The sequence below is a fragment of the Triturus cristatus genome, chromosome 5_2 (assembly GCF_964204655.1).
Source record: "Triturus cristatus chromosome 5_2, aTriCri1.1, whole genome shotgun sequence".
Taxonomy (NCBI): domain Eukaryota; kingdom Metazoa; phylum Chordata; class Amphibia; order Caudata; family Salamandridae; genus Triturus; species Triturus cristatus.
Genome location: NC_140588.1, coordinates 924613979 through 924633871, shown reverse-complemented (window position 1 = coordinate 924633871; position 19893 = coordinate 924613979). Strand labels below are relative to the sequence as shown.

Here is a 19893-nt window from a genome sequence, read left to right as displayed (position 1 = left end):
TGGTTGCCTGGATTAGTGCAAGGTGCTTCACTTAAATAAGTGTGCACAATATACTAAGATAGTCTTCTACAGCTGCTCACTGCCTTTCCTCACTCTGAAGACAGTCTTTCTCCTTGCAATTATGGCAGCTCATCGCCATCTTCTTCCCCAATAGGTTGGTGCTGAGGACTTAGTGGCATTCTTGCCAAAAGTCGTGACTCAATTTCACCTTGGGCAATCCATCACTCTTTCTGTTTTCTTTTCTTCCCTTTACCCTTTGACAGAGGAGGAAAGGATCAATCAGATGGACGCTAAAAGGACTTTAAGCTTTTAAAATGATCATACCAAGGAACACCACGTGGGTGATCAGCTTTTTGTGAGTCATTGCTTTGTTGAGGTGGATAGTCCTCTGCTTCTCGATCTGGCACACACTGGTCAAGAAGCTGACCCTGGAAGGCTTCAGAGTCAATTCTACCAGGGCCAATGCTGCTTCCACTGCGGTGGTTCATGGAGTGCATTTCCTTAACATCTGCCAGGCTGCAAAGTAGGCATCATTGCATATTTCACAAGGTTCTACTGCCTTGACAGTCAGGTCTGGCTGGAAGAATGCTTAGACCAAAATGTCCTGTGTGTCTGAGCAGGCAGAGTCTTTGCCATAGACCCTCCTCTTGGAGAGGTACTGCTTTGATATCTATTCTTAGGTGAGGAATTTGCAGGAGCAGGACCCTCGCCCCACTGCTTTTCGCAGTATAAAAACAGGAAAAATAATATGTTAATAACTCAACTTATCATTTTATTTTTTCCTGCTATGGCAGCTTTGCGGGGCGGGTCTCCTCTGCTGTCAGAGCAGGGGGAGGAGCTATGGGCTCACTCTTTAAGTGCACATGAATATTTGGCCGGCCTTCTAAGGACGGCCAAACAGTCATGCGCATTTTGCATGTTCTCCACCCACACTGGGTGGAGAACATGCCCAGGCTCCCATTCTATGGCTGAGTGCTGAATCACAGTGCTCAGACCACTCACAACACTCCTAATTTAGATTTTCACTACTGCTAGGCTTATCCCCCTCCTAGGATAACATTGGGATTATCTTAATACATCTTTTAAGTGTAGTTTCCAATTATGAAGAGATGGAGTTTTCAAGTTTAGTGTCACTGAATACAGAATTTAAAATCACTACGTATGGTGAAGTTGAGTTTTAAATTCCAGTTTAGCAAATGCTAGTTTTAGAAAGTTAGGATGTACTTACTTTAGCCATTTGGTGCCTTCTGCCTGTCTCTGGAATACACATCTGGGGTGGGTGATAACTGGGCTCCTGAATCCCTCTAGACATTCACACACAACAATGAGTGGTCATCTGCATGCAGATGGGCCATCTGAGCAGGATGGAAGGGAGGAGCTGGCACACGTGGATTGATTACCCCCTGTAGTGAGTCTGGAACCAGGGAAGGAAGGTAGGCTTTTTTTTAAATCTCCGTCACTTTAAAGGCACACAGGGTATAAGTACTGGACGTCTGTCACTACCAAATCTGTACACTTCTGGACCTGTGAATACTCTGCCTGGACGAAGAGCTGCAGTGCTGCTGGAAGGATTGCTTCTCTGCTGGACTGCTGCTTTGCTGAATTATGTCTTACTATGCTCTTGATTTGCTGAGCTACCCCGCTGCCTGCTGTTCTCCTGCCTGGGTGAGAAGGACTGGACCTGCATCACTTGAACCCAGAGGGATTCAAATGTCTTGCTGGCTTGCCTCTTGTTCCAAAGTCTCAGGGATATCAAATACTTGAACCACCTGTATCTGCACGTGGGCTCTGCATTTGTGAGTCTGCCCAGCCAAGTGGTGCCACCCCAACCCTGGACCCTTGGAAGGGAAGCCTAACATGCTTCTTCCTCTAGAACCTATGCATCCTCATAGGAACCGGCACATCTTTACCTTTGTGTGAGTCGGAACCAGCGCATCTTCGTTGTTGTGGGGAGCAGACCTGGCACCTCATCATTTGAACCGGCGCATCTTAGCCTTGCGCGAGTCTTCACCAGCACATCCTCAGCGCCGCTCGGAGCGGACCCAGCGCATCGTCCTCGGAACCAGCGTCTTCGGCATTAACACATCGCCTACTGTGGGAGTGTTGAGCGTACCCTGTCCCCGGCGATGCTAGAGGCTGGAGCAGAGCACCGCTTGCATGTAGCTGGTCTTCCCGGGTGGAAGATCACATTGCGTTCTTGTAGTCGTGCATGTATTCTTCCACCCTTGTGTCACACAGCTTTCTGCTTCTGGGATCACTGACGCAGCGTTCGTTGTGCTTGGCGGGCAACTATTCGACAAGTTTCTCCTGAGTCCTGTTGGAGTCACTTCTGGTTTGGGTCTTGGCAATCCTGGAATACCTGTTTAAATCAAAGGGAAGAAAGAACATTTAAAGCAACTGTTTCTACAAATTCTGGTGGTAACACAGTTTGCGCTAGCACTTTAAAAGTAAAGGCTAATACTTCTCTGACCGTGCATGATGCCTATTGTAGATCTCCTTCTTTTTGTCTCAGTAGAAAGCTGGATGTATCTATAGATAAAGAAAGACAATAGATGTGGTTTCAAGTTATCCAGCTTTGAAGGCCCAACATTATTTTTTTGTCTATGCCTGGTGTAGGGGAGTACAAGAGATTCTTGTGTTCTCCTTTCTACAGTAATGGGACATTACTATATTATTTTTTGGGCTTTCTATTGAAGCATGTTGTAATTTTTTTTTACGAATGTTTCAGCTTAAACATTACTTTTCAAACCACAAACTTACTATACTAGGTGCAGAGTAAACAAATGTTCTCTTTTCTTTTTTTCTATAGATTGTTTACTCTTCCTGGGTACTCAGTCTTTTTCCTTGGTTTCGGAAGAGGGGAATTACACAGGTAGTAACTATATCTCATGGTTACCAGTTCTAAGTATACAGAGCTATTTGAATTGCCTTAGAAAGAATGCTATACACATATTTACAGCTTTCTTGTCAACAACGATGCATCCCAAATCAAGGTACTTTGGTTCAGCCTGCCCAAGTCGGTCCCTCAATCCGGCCCGCGCTCCATCGCGGTTGGCCTGAACTTTTGGTTTTGCCCCAGTCTAGCACAACCAAATATCCCATTTAAGCACTCACAGTTTCTAAGTGCTGTTTTTCCATTTATTCTTTCAATATTCATATCTCGACTTCTACACAATGGAGTTTTGTCATTTTGGTCTTGTTTTATTTATAAAATCATAATCCTATTTTGTAACCTGGTGTGGAGTCTTTCTGTGGTGTTTTCACCTGTATTGTTGTTTGAAGTGTTGCACAAATACTTCGCACATTGCCTCTCAAGTTAATCCTGACTGCTCTGTGCCAAGCTACCAGAGGGTGAGCACAAGATAATTTAGGTTGTGTTGTGACCTACTGTGACTAGGATTGTGGTTCCTTCTTGGACAGGATGCCTACCTCTGCTAACCAGAAACCCAATTTCTAACACTGCCCATTCTCAATCTCTCTGACCACACTGGGGACACCTGCTGCAGTGGGTCCCTCAAACTGCTCATAATGGTCCAAATATTGTTGTCTTAAATGGTAATGCTACTTCGAATATTATATTACTTCATGAACTTCCCAGTCTGGATCCCTCAATCCTGGTTTAAGGCACTGGACACATTACAGACGGAGCTGGTTTGGGATGGTGGACACCATAGTTACCGTTAGACATTCTGAGGCCTCCCACTTGGGAGGCTCGGCTTCAGTGCCCTTGATTATTAAACGTACCACCTGGCGGCACAGTTTAAATGGGCGGCTTGATGGATAGATGGCTGGGGACTGGTAGAATTGGGTGACATGGTCCGGAGGGGCTAGGAAGGAGCACTGGGGGCACTGCTGCTGGGTGTTAACCATCGGAAGACAGATCACCCAAGGCTACTTAAAACTGCCCTAAATTGTTGGGGGAAGAGGTCTCCTTAAGACTACCCGCCGCCCACTACATGCACCTGCGCTCACACTATTGGGCATCCCCACTACGCAGGAGGACACTTTACAGCTGGGAGACTGAGGATGTGGACAGAAGCAGCAATTTAGATGGAGGGCAACTACTTTTAGGATGCGAAATTCCGTGAGTTTGAGGGCATGGTCTGCAACGACTCCTAATTTCTGGTATCTGCTATCCTGCGGCACTCCCTGGGTTCTCTGTGGAAGGGGGTCACACTGAGCCACCACAGCATGAAACCCTGCAAGCAATACTCAAGTTTGGAGAAAGCCGCAGACTCACATCCTGGCTATACAGGTCCTTTCTAACTATAGCTCTGCTGCCCTCACAAAGCTGAGAACTTACTGGGAGGGCATGATGGGGAGAGACTTATAATAATTATAATCTATATTTGTAAAGCAAAAACATATCACCACTTAAGGTTTCACGGCACTGGGCGGCGTCGGGGAGATTCAGTGAGCTATTGCCCAAAGTCACATGGTGTTGAGCTGAGCTGCTGCCAGGGATCGAACCGTGAGCCCCTCGCTCTGAAGTCAGCTGCTCTGGCTTCTGCACCACTCATCTCCCTCTCTTGAGGGATAATTAATAGGCTGCTATGATGGAAAACCCCTGCTAAGTGTCCAGAAACACCAGGTTTAAATATGCCAAATTCAACTACCTGCACACCACATACCTCACACCACATAGATTAAATGTTATTGCTGACTACAAAAGGTGTCCCAGATGTACCCTGAGAGATGTGGATGCAGAAGCAGGGTCCACTGATTATTCCTGGGTTAGCAGGCAGTAACTTCAGACAGGTGGATCTTACAGATCGTTCTCAAAGGACACAACTTACCCTTACTCACTTCCCCACCGCACCTTCCACTATCCCCACAGCAACTGAGGGAAGGACATCTCTCTATTTAGCTTCAGAAACTGCAACCCCTTTTATCCAAAGGGGGGTTTGAGAGGGTGTCAGCACCAGAAGTAGGTTGTGGATGTTATTCCCGATACTATTTGGGGCGTACTATACAAGTGCCCGGGAGCACAATGGGCATTTGCGCCCACTCCGCATGCCCCCGGGCACTTTGGTATTACAGAAGGGGCCTCAGATGCTTGTACTCCCCTTCTGTAATATCGATAGCGCTGGTGCACAATAAGCACCAGCACTATCTTCATAGGGTGTTCCCTCATTTGCATGGGGGCATGGCCCCATGGAAATGAGGGAATCCCCTTGCCTCCTCGCCCACACCGTATTACAGACATGGGCGCAAAGGCAAAGAAGCTCTCAGGAGGCACACTTCCAGCACGCCCCCCCATAACAGCCCTTTGGAGGGGAACAAGGGCATCCCATGGACCCCCCCAGACAACCTCTTGCAGGCAGGTGCAGTCTCTCACTGCATCTTGACACACAGGCACCTAAGCAGCAATTTGTCAGAACTTATATGCACATCCACATTAGTCTTTTTTCTCAGTTTTAGTTTCACGATAATTATCAATATGTTTTTCTTTTTAAATTTCCTTCCTATTCAGCCTATAGTGCTCTCAAACCTAACCTCCTCCTCTGCTCGTAGAAGGAAAAAATAGACCCGTAGAGAAGTCCAAAGGATATTCCACTAAGGTCACACACTAATTACACATCAGTTGAGGCACATTATAGGTATTAGTCCTACAAGAATTTCATATAGCAATAAAGTCAAAGAGAGTTTTGAAGTCCACAAACAATTCAGAGAATTTAGTTAGTTATCATTTGTTTATTATTCTTTTCTTGGATTGTCCAAATTTCATTATAACACATAACAGCCGACACGTGTTTCGTCCATCCGGACTTTTTCAAGGCTGTAACAAATGGATACAAATATACAATATTACAAAACATACATAAAAACAATGGCTATACAAAGTGCTGATGTTAAAAAACAATTTTGCTTTAAAAAGGTCCTATTACTAAAAGACAAATTTACATACATTTATATGGTATCGATTCCTTATATATTGACACTCAATACAAATCAGGGGCTGGTGTCAATAAATACAACGAAAAAGAAGGCCATAAGTATACAGCTGGTAGAAAAGATGTTAGCAATAGAGTAAAGAGAGCCACCACCAGAAGAAACATCAAGATCCTGTTGAGTATAAGATACATTATAGTGTGATAGCAGATTAGTGTGTGCTAATAGCATAGTAGCGTGGAACTGACCTCATTGGAAAGTAAAGTCTCTCTCCATAGACATGGAATCAGAAATAAATGACCACTCCTTGTTTGCATTGGTCAGTCCTGGCATTAAACGGTCAGTGTTCCATGTGATAATTTTCTAATGCCTCGAACACTCCCCACGCTAGTGATCAAATTGTCACGGCCAGGCAGACATCATAACGCTAAGGTACCGATATATCTGTATACCAAAGAACACATGTTTCAATACAAAAAGTCTCGAACTCAATGTATAAAAAAAATATATATATATGGTCATATATGTGGCCCGAATGTTACTGATTAAACAAGTGTTCATGCTAGTGGAGGTACCTAAAAAATAGTCATTATGACGAATAAAAAAACCCATTTACTTATAGGTAACAGGCTATTAATCTATCTGCTCTATCCAATAAATAATTTCAGACTGACTGTTATTTAGACAGAAACCAAAACAAACACGCTCTTATTGCTAGGTATACGCATAACCAAGCATTCTTACCAGAACGTCTGTGTTCCTTTCCAATGTCTTATGAAGGAACCCTGTCACCATCAGTGATGTTGGACCCCACGTGTATTCTTATAATTAACCCATCATAGTCCTTGTCGAAAGTATCCCCCAAAAAGGGGTTGCCTTCCAAGCAAAAAGTTTACCGAGCAGGTCATGATAAACCTAACATAAATTTAAAAGATCATGTGTAATGAACTATGATTCTGAAGTATTGTGAACAGCGCATAAAGAGGAACTTCAACGTACAAAGTTTAGCATTAGACGGTCGCGTGGGACACTTCTTGCGAATAATTGAGCAGTATAGCTCATATATTAAAAACAAGTCCTTGTTATGGGGAATAAATGTGCTAGACACGTAGATTAAATATCCCACACTTACAGCGGTTAAATACAAGGGAACGACCTAAAGTGAGTAGCACGTATCCCAACCAGAAATATCTCGTTTTCCCTCATAGTTGGAGCATAATAAAATTAGACTCTGTTAGTAAATGGCAGAGTCACTACTACATTCAAGTATTGCAGTATTTGGAACTAAACGCCGTATAGGTTATAGTAGACCTATGTCAAAAAACTAGCTGCATTTAGAATTGGAGACTCTGCTTTCTAAATGAATACAACCCGACATACCCGTCGACGGCACCCGTAACCTCGTCTTCACTTCCGTAGGAGAATCGGCCAATGAGCTGCCCCTTAGTCCTTTTTCCTTTATCAGAGAGAGAGTCCGGCGTGGCAACGTGAGTAAACTAGGCATAGAGAGCGGACTGGGTATAAACTCTACAACGAGTTATAGATCGCGCCATTTTGCCGCAGTCTAAGTGTGTTAAACGTGATGAAGGCAATATCATTGAATAATTGTTTTATATTATAGTTTAAGGGACACAGCGGAGCGAAATAGAAAAAGTTAACTAACCAACCCCAGATAGCAGGAAGACCGTATAAAAGAATTGTTTTCCTATGTACAGAATTACCCAGTATATGTAGTCCCGTGAGTAGATTATAAAAGAGAAAGAGGTGTGGAAAAAGATGTATTTAAGTATCAGTAGAGTTATAATATATAATAGTCCTCTACTATCACTATTAATGGTTAGTGATAACGTTCAACACATTTGTTTATACAGTGAATAGTGCTAGAACATTCTTGCTCATGGTTTTGAGACGTGTAGTTAAAAACTGTAAACCTATTATAGCATATTCACAAACATTAGTTTATAAATTATTGCGCATGTAGGCCAATTTAGCAAAACTATTGCGCAGTATATTACCTCGTTTTTGCTCTGTATACGAACCTTATATCACTGTTCTCTCACTGCACTCCCCTGTAAGGGGATCTCCATTCCCCCTTCAAAGTGCAGGCGGGTTGCCTTCTGCACTGTGAAAACGTGGAGCGGCTTCAAAGTAGCCGCTCCGTTTTTCACAAGTTTGCAGCTGCCCTGGGGGCAGCGCATTCATCATAATGTGAGGCATTTTCTTTGTTTGCACCAGGCGCACCTTTTCAAATGTGCGCCCAGCACAAACAATGAAAATGCGCCATTTGCATAATAAGGGCCCTGGTGCACAAGGAAGATTGAGGCCAGTGGCTTTATTTTAGAACTGCACCCTCTCAACACCTTCTTCCAGTCCTGAGAGAGGGTAACGCTGGTGGAGCTTGCTGTCAGATAACTTTTACTCTCTTCCGTACCCCCTCAACTAGTCTTTTGCCCTGGTAGTTTCAAAGACTATCAATGACAGTATTGCTTAGTTTGGGCGAGGGACCGTTATTACCTTGTTGTAGGGTGTGGGATTTGAGGTCTGCCTTGGACATATTTTTCATTTAATAGAGCAACTCTTTTTCATACAGTCCTACATGGTAGACATGTGCCGGGTGACAGTCAAGAATGGAATCCCCAAGAGGGTTAGACATGCACTGGTGGAGGGCTCTAGGTGGGATTCGTTTTAGTTTGGATCATAACCAGGATGGCTCTCGTGAGGGATGGACATCTACTCCTTACTTGAAACATGAGGGAACTGGGATCGTATGCCAAACCCCTTAGGGTGAATGCGTACCGACGATGCGGAAGAGTTCACATTGCCATCATACAAGAAATGCACCTCAGGTCCTTTGAGGTTACATGCATAGAATGCCGATAGGGAGGGCAAATATTTGTAACAGGATACTCTTTGAATTCCAGAGGGCCCTTATGTAGCCACCAACGCTCAGATTGATAAAGAGGGAAGATATGTGCTTGTCTTGGGAAAACTAGATGGCCATGAAGTATTGGGCAGCGTATATGTCCCCAACCATGACCAATTATCGCTTTTGTCCTCCCTCTCAACACAGATGGGGCGTTATATGGCCAAGTCATTAGTAATAGGCGGTGATTTTATTTATGTTCGCGACGTACATTCAGAATGATCCACCCTGCCCTTGCCTAACACTCAATATCTCAGAGTTGCTAGAGATGTCCCTAAATGGTTGAATGATAGAGGACTGACTGATGTTTGGAGGGTTCAACATGGCCAGGAGTGGGATTATTCAAGTTATTCTGCTTTACATGTTGTCCATGTGCGGCTTGATATGATTTTATATTCTGGGGACATCAGTCACTTTATGTTTTACCATGAATACTTGGTTAGAACCGTAACAGACCACATCCCTTTCTTTCTAGGAATGTACCTGCTGTGCCCTCTGCAGGCGTTCCCTGCCTGGAGGCTGCAGCCAAGCTCTCTTTCAGTTGCTCCATTTAGGGTGTCGAATTGGTGATGATTGATGGATTCCTCACTAATAATTTAGAGACTGCCTCTAATGCACCCGAAGAATGGGAGGCCTTTAAGGTCAATGTACGGGGCCACTACGTGGGTAAATCTGTAGGTATTGGAAACACCCTGTAAAATGTGGGTTACTGGTTGAGGGGAGTGAAGCCCTTCTCAAGCAGCATCCACAATTTTTCTCAGGGTGAAGTCACAAGCAAACCCTAAATTAACCTATGCCCAACTCTCAGATAGCTCGTACAGAGCAGTCAGGTTTAACCTATAGGCAATGTCTAAGGTGTTTGTGCAACACTTCAACCAGTAATTTTTTTGTTTAAATTTCTTAATTTGTTTTTTGGTATGAACATGGGAATAAAACTTACACAAATACATTTGTCTTGTGTAGACAGGGATACATTGACATTCCAATATGTGGGTGATACGCAAATAGTGTACTGCTGCTGATGTGTCGTGGTGGTGCGGATTGATAGGAAGGTGATGCCTCGATTAGCAGTTGGGGGCTTTTCATGCATGATGGCCAAGCAGGAATACATCTGCTAGTGTTCCCAATGTTTAGTAAATGAGTGTACGGAGAGATGGCTAACGGGGGGGGGGGGGGGGCACTGCATAGGTTGGCCCAACTTTGTGCTCAAGCGATTCAATTCTAGTTTATCCACCCATATTCCATGACACTTCCTATCAGGGGCCTGCGTGTATGCAGAATGCTTGCATTGCTGAGTGAGGAAGATTGAATGAAGGGGAAATAAAAGTTGCGCCGTAAATGTGGAGGTCGGCCTGTGATGTCTATGGAGTTCTCAACTCGTCAATCGCAGATGTTCTTCTGAACTCAGAGGGCGGGGGTCAAGACCCTTGCCAGGAAATCTGGAGATCTATTAGCATGGAATTCCAGGCAGATACCAGGGGGTCCTCTCGCGTCAGCACCACACCCTCCACCCATGCCCAATTTGTGAAGGAGCGAAACCATGCTTCCCCTGGCGGGGATCAGAACTCTTCTACCACTTGGTGATCAGGCCAAGATATTTAAAGCACAATGACGCCTTGTGCATTTTGGATCTATTGAATAGACCCAGATTACATATTTCCCATTTGTTGCCCAGTGAGCGCTCAGCGCTGTCAGAGAGGCAAGTGGTGACTTCACGCCAGTAAACCGCCAGAGCAGTGCAGCTCCAAAGCATGTGGATGAGATCAGCATCCACCAAATGGCAACGAAGGCACTTGCCATCAGAACGGCAAAAAGGTCAGTAAACCACCTAACCAGGTGCCTCCCTCTGCCCAAAGTGCATGTCTATTGGATAGTGTGATGCGTTGGCAGTTCCTGCGACATGTCGCCCCACTGCCTCCCCAGTTCAGCAATCAAGGAAGTGTATAGTAGAAACTGTCCCTGGGGTAGTCCATCTCCAGTTACCAGCTCATTGAAAGGTGTCACTTGGCCGTCTTTTGAAATGTTGCTCAGTGACGGTAGACTGCCTCTTCCCAAGTGGGTAAGTCTGATCTCGTGATGCTGTTTAACCCTCTTGGTGTGCCCAAGTTGGGCAGAGCAGGCGCATATGAGAAATATCGCACGCTTGAAGCACCTATGGACCACTGCGAGAATTAACTGCCTGGGCGTCTTGTCGCAACTCTCAGGATGGAATAGACGAAGAATGGATGGGACCGACCAGGCCTGATGGTGTGCAGCTGTGTCATCCAGCTGCTGTCCACTTACCCATCTAGACAACCATTGGAGCTGAGCTGCCAGATAGTAGTATTCCATGTTGGGCACTGCAAGGCCTCCACGGTCCACCGGCAGATATAATTTAGACACGCAACACGGCAGTGAGTGCCATTCCTAATGAAGTCTCTTGTGCGCTCAAAGGAGCGGAATACAGGGGGGCGGATAAAGAGAGGTAGATCCACAAAGTAATATAAGAGCCTGGGCAGCTCCACCATTTTTAGCAGGGCAACACAGCCTGTGACCAATAGGGGCAGACTCTGCCAGATGTTACCATCTAGTAGGTCCTCAGGTTGGTGGTAGATCCTAACTCTGAGGTAGCGGAAGGCAGTGGGGTGCCATTGGATGCTTTGGCCAGAGATGGTTAGCTTAGGATTTGTGGTGGACTGGGTAAACGGGTATAAACAGTTCTTTGTCCAGTTGATGCGGGGGCCAGAGAGAGATGCAAAGCCAACCAATGTTTAAGAAATATAATCTCTGGGCGCCCGGATGCCACTGACATAGATAAGGAGGTCACCCACATAAAGTAAGACCGAGGGAGTCATTTCACCTAGCGGTATCCCCCATGATGGGCCACCGCTAGAGGCTCTATTGCCAAGGAGAACAAAAGTGGGGACAGGGGTGCTGCGTCCGATGGTGACTGGGCCAGATAGGTAGGGGCCTGTCTTTACTCTCGCCCTAGGGAAAGTGTACAGGAGCTTTATCAGGCATAGGAAACGGCCACCAAGACCATTTCTAGAGAGGACTTCAAAAAGATAATCCCATTCTAGCGTGTCAAACGCGCATCTCCTGTTTGAGCAGCAGGCACCCTGAGTACGGCCACTGATCAGGCGAGTATCTGGCCACCCGAAAGAAGCGGTGTAGGCTCAGTGACGTGCTACGGGACAGGATTAAACTTTTTTGGTCTGCGTGGACCGGAGCCGGGACCAGGGGAGCCAGGCGTTCCGCCAGTATTTTGCCCACAATTTTCTAGTCTGTGTTGAGGAGCGCCAATGAGCGGTAAGAGCCCAGCATTTCTGGGTCTTGATCCGGTTTTGGCAGGGAGACCAAGAGGGACTTCCGTAATGTAGATGGTAGTCTTGACGTCTTCAATGCAGCTTCATATAGAGCCAATCAGCGGGGACTAATTCGGAGGTGTAAGCCTTATTGTATTCTGCTGGCAGGCCATCCAGGCTAGGGGCTTTCCCAGTGGTCAGGGCCCTTGGATTTCAAAAAGAGTGAAAGCCTCATCCAATTCCACCTGTTGCTGGGGCACGATGGTGAGAGGGGAAGGAGGGAGAGGAACTCCTATAGCCTGCAGGGGTCTGCGACAACAAGCGAGCTGTTTAGATCTGTGTAGTGCTTAACAAATTCAGCATAGATTTCCTGCTGGGTGTGTAGGAGCTGGCTGGGGCCTGAGCTCAGCACCAGGATCGGCCGGTGCTGATGCTCTTGTCTTATTAGCGATGCCAAAAAGTGGCCCACTCGATCTGCAGAGGCGTGTGTGGAGTGAGCAGCGTCATTGAGGCAGTGGAGCCTTTTCAGTAAGTCTGTGTGTTTACGCTTCGCTGCAGCTGAGTGCTGCGCCCCCGTGGGATTTGTCACCGCAGTGGTCTCCAGGTGGAGGAGCAATTGCTCAAGGTATGCCAACTCATCGTCTAACTGCTTGCGGATACCCCAGCTGAGGCCCAGGCAGTGGCCGTGGATCACTGCCTTGTGAACCTCCCATTCTGACCCCGCATCTGCTCCTGAGCCCACGTTAGCATCAAAATAGGCACAGATTGCGCCACTGAGGGCTACGCAGAATGATGGGTCTTCCAGCGCTGCCGGTTTAAGACGCCATTGGTGCGTGGCTTGACCAGGACCCGGCCACTGTAGCCAAAGGAGGTGGGGGTTGTGATCCGAGTGTGTGCGTCCCAGGTAGTCTACATGGTGGCACCCAGGAAGCAGAGCCGGGAGCCCACAAAGCGGTCAATGCAGACGTGCAGATCATGCGGTGGGGAGTAGAAGAAGTAGATTTCAGTCCTGGGGTGCTATGTGCGCCAAATATCTGCCAGGTGCCAGTGGCGTAGCCAATCGCCCAGTGTTGCAGTGTTCGACATTGCTGTTGTGCATGAGAGGGAGGAAAGGATCCATCCAGTTTGGTGTCAAGTACTGCGTTAAAGTCTCCACCTATTAACGAGGGGAGGAAACTCCAACACGGCAAGGAGTGCCAAAATGATGCTTGCTCAGTATTAGGACCATATATTGTAGCCCTTCTAAGCGGCTGCGCACAAAGACATAACGTCCGCTCGTGTCTATTAGCGACTCTTCGAAATGGAATGGGGTCCCTCGACTAACCCAGATCAGTACTCCGCTGGCCTGCGAGCAATACCCCTTGGTGTAGATCTGCTCACGCCACCTGAGCCGGAGTTGGTGAGTCTCTGGCAGTGTAAGGTGTGTTTCCTGTAGTAGTGCTTGCTCCTAAGATAGGTGTAAGTGTTGTAGCGACGCGCTGGAGTATGCATGCCCCTCACATTACAAGAGATAATGTTAATGGGCAACATGGCTTACTTGAGAGAGCAAGGGCAAACACATGACATGCGGTCAGTGTGGGCAGAGATGTGGACCAATGGATGCAGGCAGACTGCGGGAGTGAGCATCGCAGACTTGGGCGATGGCGTGTTGGAGTTCTTTCAATAGGGGCTGTGGGGAAGAAGAAAACGTGAAAGAAGAGGTTGGGGGAAGGAAAACAAGGAGACAGAACGGGGCTAACTGTGTCAGAGCAGAGGGACAATGTGTATCTGCTAAAATTGTGGGGTAAACGTCCCATTACAACAGGCGGCTGTCTAGGCTGAGGCAGGGGGCGGTGTGTGGCTCTTGGAGTAAAAAGGGATGTACTGTATGAGCTTGCAATTTAAGCCTCAGTGTAGCATTTTTCTGAGCTCAGAGTGCCATGTGTCAGGCACTCGTTAGTGATGAGGGAGTAACGCCTGAATGTTTGCAGGCCGCCATGGCAAATGACCAGGAGGAGGAATTGACACATGGAGTCATCACGAAGTGTGCGGGGTGCGCTGCATGTGGCAGGTGAGTGACACAATATCTTAGAACAGTTAATCCGCTGTTTGTGGTATGATGCAAGGGGGCGGCCGGCTTCCTCGCCAGTGTGCCAGGTTGTCGTTGAGTTGTCTTCGCTGGGAGATCAATCAGGTGAAGTGTCCAGTTCCCTTTTGGAACACTGTAGGAAACTGGCTCTATATATACTACACCAAAGTGAGGTATAGTGTGTATAGAGTCCAGGTGACCCCAGAGGTAGGCAGAGGTTAAAGTTAGATAGAAACTTACTCAGAGTTTAGCATTTGATGTACACACTCAGTCAGCAAATGAATTCACACGCTCAAGAACTATGCAAATTGTTTTTATATAAAAAAATACTGTTGTTTTATTTTTAGAATCAAGCAAGCCTGGCACAGGTAAGCATTGAATACTTTTCAGTAATACGTTACTGGATATAGAACAGTTTGAAAATTCAATAGTACTTGCGCTTTTTTTGATTTACAGGGGATGCAGCAGGTTGCAACAATTAGCAAATACAGTCCATTGAAAGGAATAGGCTTTTTCTGTAAATTACAGGTTTGTTACTTTCTATGTTACTTTTCTAACTTAGTGCTGGATACCTAGATTCAGCACTGGGACATTTCCTGTAAACAGATAAGTAATTACGCTTTGGTTATTCGCATGATTTTTAAAGAATATCTTTAGATTTCAAAACTCCACACTTAGAAACTTTTTGGAAGAAAATTGACAATGTTATCCTAGGGAGGAACAACAGATTATCGGTTCACAGGTTAGTAATCAACTGTGAGAGTTAAGGTTCTGGGATTAGACTCAGGGGTCCCACAGGGTCAGTGATGCACTGCTGTTGCACCCTCAGAGGCACTAGGGCGTCCGGGTGCAGAGTGTTGAGGCCCAATGTTATACTATGGAGGATAGGGGGTCTCCAGTTGGTGGCCGCTGGCGAGCAGGCCACTGGGTTGTGGCAGCAAAGCTCCTAGGGTTAAGGTCAGGGCAAAAGGGGAAACAAAGTAGCACAAAAAGTGCACCCTCAGCGGCTCTGGGCTGGCCGGATGCAGAGTGCTGTTTCAACGTCGGGTGCCCTGTTGTTTTCTGTAGAGAACCTCCGGTTTGCAAAAGCACTGCAGGCAGGGAAATGAAGGACTTCTGGGTGCGACCACCACTTGGAGAGGTTAGTTGGGAAGTTAAGGGTTGGTTAGGCACCGTCGGTTTGGGCACACAAGGCCGTGGGGCGTCGGGTGCAGGGATGCCTTTTGGGGTCAGATCTTCTTACCAGCTCCTTGTCGTGGTTAGAGGGGCCTTCTGGATTTAGACTGCATGATTCGGCTGGAGCCTTGAGGCAGGCAGGGGTCACCGAATCTCGGGTCAGGATCGCTGGGTTGACCTCCTCGTGGTGTTTTTCCACTCAAGCTCGGGCCGGGTTCGGCGGGTGCAGAGTGGGCTGGATTCGCGGTCTCTGGCTGCTGCCAGGGATTGCTGTTGAACAAATCCGGTGTTCATGGGAGAAGCAGTCTTTGGAAATGAAGGCAGGCAGGTCCTCCGGGGTTTTTGAGGTTGCTGGCTGCAGGAAACACTGGGATTTCGTAGGAGCAGGTTCGGGGGGAGATAGACTGGGGCCAAGTCAGTGGGCGTCTTCCTCTTATTAGCTGCTGCATGGCTGTTCGGTCCTTCTTCTTTTCTTCTTGTTTCTTGGCTCGATCTGAGGAAGCAAGGTTCAGGGTACCCCTAAATACTAAATTTAGGGACGTTACAGGTAGGTAAAGGGCAGGGACCAATGGGTCCCTTCCCTGGGGTGGGTACACCCCCTATTCTGCCACTCTCCAGTGGGAGTGGGGCAGGAGCCTGTCCCTGGTTGGCTGGGTCCCCCCATCCTCAAGATGGCGGGTATTCGAGGTTGTGCTTCACCTCGCCTCCCCCACCTGAGGTGTGGAGTTGGCAGAGGTGGGCACACCTCTTTCCCTCACTTGTTTTTCCCGTGGCTTCTCCTGCCCAAAGTGGGGGGTAGAACCAGTGGGGGCCAGTTGCTGAAAGCAGCAAGTGGTCTGGGGAAGCTCACAAAGGCGGCATGCCTTTGAAGCTTTCCCTTCATGAACCCTGCCCATCCTGGGGGAGGAGACTCAGCACCACGTCCCAGGATGTGCATTGTTTCAGGCTCACGAGAGCAGCAGGCTCTTGACCCAGGGGTCCAGAAACATGTCTGTGATGGCAGCCTAAGCAGCCACTCAGTCGGGACACTAGAGGTGGGTTAGTTTTCAGGGGGCATCTCTGAGATGCCCTCTGTGTGCATTTTACATTAAGTCCCACACTGGCATCAGTGTGGGTTTAATGTGCTGAGAAGTTTGATAACAAACTTCCCAGTTTTTAGTGTAGCCATTATGGTGCTGTGGAGTTCGTAATGACAAACTCCCAGCACCATATACTCTTAATGGCAACACTACACTTACAATGCCCAAGAATGGTATTGGGCACTGTAGGGGCACAGGGCTCATGCCCTTGTGCCCTCACCACTGGCATAGTGCACCCAGCTGGAGGGGTGACTGATCTAGGTCAGGGCAGTGCTCTGTAGACATGGCACACAGGGATGTGTGCCATGTCGACATTTCCTTTTATTCTGCACCAAGACACGCAGTCTGCAAAGGCAGTGTGTAGGTGTAAAAGTACAGGGCCTCTAAGGGTGGCACAATAAATGCTGCAGCCCTAGAGGTCTTCTCTGGTCACAGTGCCCTGGGTACCTATGGTACCATTTACCAGGGGCTGACCTGTGGCCAGAGATGCTAATTGGGTTAGTTTCAGGGAAAGAACACAGGCCCTGGGAACCTGATTGGCATGGACCCAGGGCACACCAAGAAAAAGTGCATCAGTAGTCTGGCAAAAAGTGGGGGGGGGGGGGGTTACTGCAACAGAAACCCACTTTCCTACACCCGTGTTCTTGGATTACTTGTTCCAAGTTTGGAACAGCATGTGGCTGGGAGGACTGTGTGGGTTTGACGCGCGGGTTCCCTCTTCCCGTGGGTTCTCGAGTGGGGAGGAGGGGTGGTTTGGGAATTCTAACTGTGTTCTGGAGACATCCCCGGTGGGCGCCAGAACCCGGCCATGCCCAGGTCTCCTCCCTCCATCGAAGAAATGGTGGTGCCACCAGCTGTGACCCAAAGGCGGGCCGGGAATAAGAGGGAGTACAGAAAGTCCAGCTTGCGCAGTCGCCTCTTCACTTCCAGGAAGTACCCACATTTTCTCTCCATACCATTGACATAGTCAGGGAAGAAGATGACAGCAGTGTTGTTGACTCGTCCCCTGCAAGTTTACGAACCTCCTTCAGCATGGTATCACGGTCTTAGAAATTTAGGAGGCGAAAAAGGAAGGGTTTAGGTTTTGTTCCAGGGAGCGTGTGCCTCAGTGGGACCCGATGCGACCTTTCGACTGCAAAGAAGGGGGAAAGCGACCCCTGTGGGAGAAGGGCGTAACCCACCGCATCAAAACCTTCCGTACCCTCAGGCGGACCAATGACCCGAATGTTGCTCCTACGAGAGCACCCCTCCGCATCCTCGGCTTGACGTTCCAGGAGATTAACCCGTTGAGACAGGTTGCACAGCAAGGTGGTTGTGTCCGCAGAAGTGGGGCAGGCCTCCGCAAGTGCAAGTTCCATGTCGCATACTTTGTGCGAGAGCTTGCAGTGGTCATCGTAGAGCAAGGTAAAGTCTATGGTAATTTTATCGGTGCTGACCTCGAGTGAGGTGCAAGTTTGAGCTAGAGAAGTGCCCAGTCTCTCCACCGCTTTGAGCACTGAGTCAATTTTGGAGTCCAGCGTCAGGGATCAGACCACATCTGTTAAAATGCATTCTGCCATTTACAGAAGGCAAAATGCAACTCAGTAAGTTGTTACCAAATTGCATTTTGCTTTTGAGATTCTGCATTAGGAAGAGGCGTGTTTAGGGCATCCCTTCCTAATACAGAATAGCACTGGCATGTATGAATGTTTTGCGACTGGGAAAGTGGTTGTAAAACATTTGCAGTTACCACCAACTTCAAGTTGGTGGTAACCCATTCGGATCACTGCCTATTCTTAGAAAACAAAACGGTAGCTTTTCATTTTTATTTTTAAATGCATCCCATTTTTCTTCAAGGAAAACGGTCTGGATTACAAAAAAAATATTGCTTTATTTAAAAAGCAATCACAGACATAGTGGTCTGCTTACCCCAGCAGACCACCATCCCTGTGATTGTAGTCATTCACAATGAGTCACAAATTGCGACCTACCTAATGAATACTGATTAGGCAGGTCCATTTGCAACCCACTGCGAATCGCTAACAGTGTTGAACACACTGCTGTACATCACAGTTTGTGATTTCCTAATAGCGAATCGCTAAAATTTGCTATTAGGAAATCGCAAACATGCAATTTCGTACATATGGCTCGAGGAGCATTGTTATCAGGGAGGCTGCAGGAATGTTACTCAGTTCATGTTTAAAAATTCTTCCGATATAATCTGATGTATTCAGGTGTCGAATGACAAACTCGGTGTTTGGAGCGCAGCTTGCAGCTCGTGGTCCAGAACTGACAGAAGGTGGGAGCAAGTAATGAAGTAGAGCAAAATGTGTCAAAATGTGAAACAGAGGGGGTTTCTACACTCCAAAATGATATTATAAGCGTTTGCATAGTCTTTGCTTTTTTTTTTTAATAACATTTTTATTATTTGCTATTCTCATCTCCACAGCGTCTTCTTCACATTTGTTGCATTCAATACACAGATATAAGTTGCCCTCCCCTGCACCCGCACATAGGTGTCATATTGTGCAACCATAAAAGTTTACATTATTACCCTCACTCTCGTTACCTACCCTCCGCAAGCTCTTGTCCTTCAGCACCCCCTACTATCTACTTCTCCTAATTCCCCAACACCAGAACTACTATGCCTTCCCTCCCCCGTCCCTCCCCTCCCCTCCCCACCAGTGTGCTCCCCCAGCAGTTGTCAATTTGCATAGTCTTTGCTATAGTCGAATTTTAAGAAAGGGTTTGAGATTTCTTACGATAAAGGGATGACTTTCAAATTGGAAAATTCCTCTGAAGGGCAGTCCAGCATTATCAGATGGTAGGATCAGATCTGAGGATTCCTCACTGATATATATTAAGGCGATACCTATCCCTTTGAGCAAGTACCCTCATTTATAGGTTTATGTGAGTAGTTTGCATGCTTTGGGGAGGGATTCTCCATGCTCACTTCCTCTAAGTAAAATATAATGAAAAATATCAAATTTGAGTGGTTTCAGCAGATGACAAACACTTTGCCTTTTAATGGACAAATTATTCAGGCACTGGTGTTTTATACATTCAATGAAAAAGGATAGTGTATAAACTAGACATGAATGTGGTGTTTAGGTCAAGAGCCCTGTCTGACTCCACTATCGAAAAAGAAGCATTCTGCTGTATGTGAGTTGTTGAACACTTTAAAATGTTTTTTTATAAGGAAGAAATTTTACTGCTCAAACTGATCATACCCCTTAATGTACTTACTCACAAAAACTATTACTGTTCCAACTATGTCTAAACCTATTCAGATTTTGTCTAAACTCTGTAAAAGTTCATGGTTGAATCAATTACAGTGAATAACTCAAAAGCAAGCTGTCTTTCTAAATTAACCTGTACCATAAGTGAGGGTGTGAGTTATAAAGAGTGCTTTCAAAGACAGCTTCCCCGCTTCAGTGTCCAATGCAATTATTCCTGTGAAGGAAAACATCAGTGAAAAAGACTGGTTGAGAA

The 19893-nt window shown here is 46.8% G+C and overlaps 1 protein-coding gene across 5 annotated transcripts in view; it reads right to left on the bottom strand.

The window, feature by feature from the left end:
- LOC146829437 (uncharacterized) overlaps positions 1-19893 on the bottom strand; it is a 112352-nt gene that overhangs the window by 9178 nt on the left and 83281 nt on the right. For 3 of the 5 annotated variants that reach the window (XM_085608123.1, XM_085608122.1, XM_085608124.1), the window contains exons 4-5: positions 2471-2529; positions 1911-2359 (exon numbers count right to left, since the gene is read on the bottom strand). The gene's annotated coding sequence lies outside the window, so the exon portion shown is untranslated. Of the gene's footprint in view, positions 1-1910; positions 2360-2470; positions 2530-5674; positions 5780-6140; positions 6337-19893 lie in introns of those variants that run through there. The other 2 variants (XR_014962262.1, XR_014962261.1) reach the window with 2 other exon arrangements.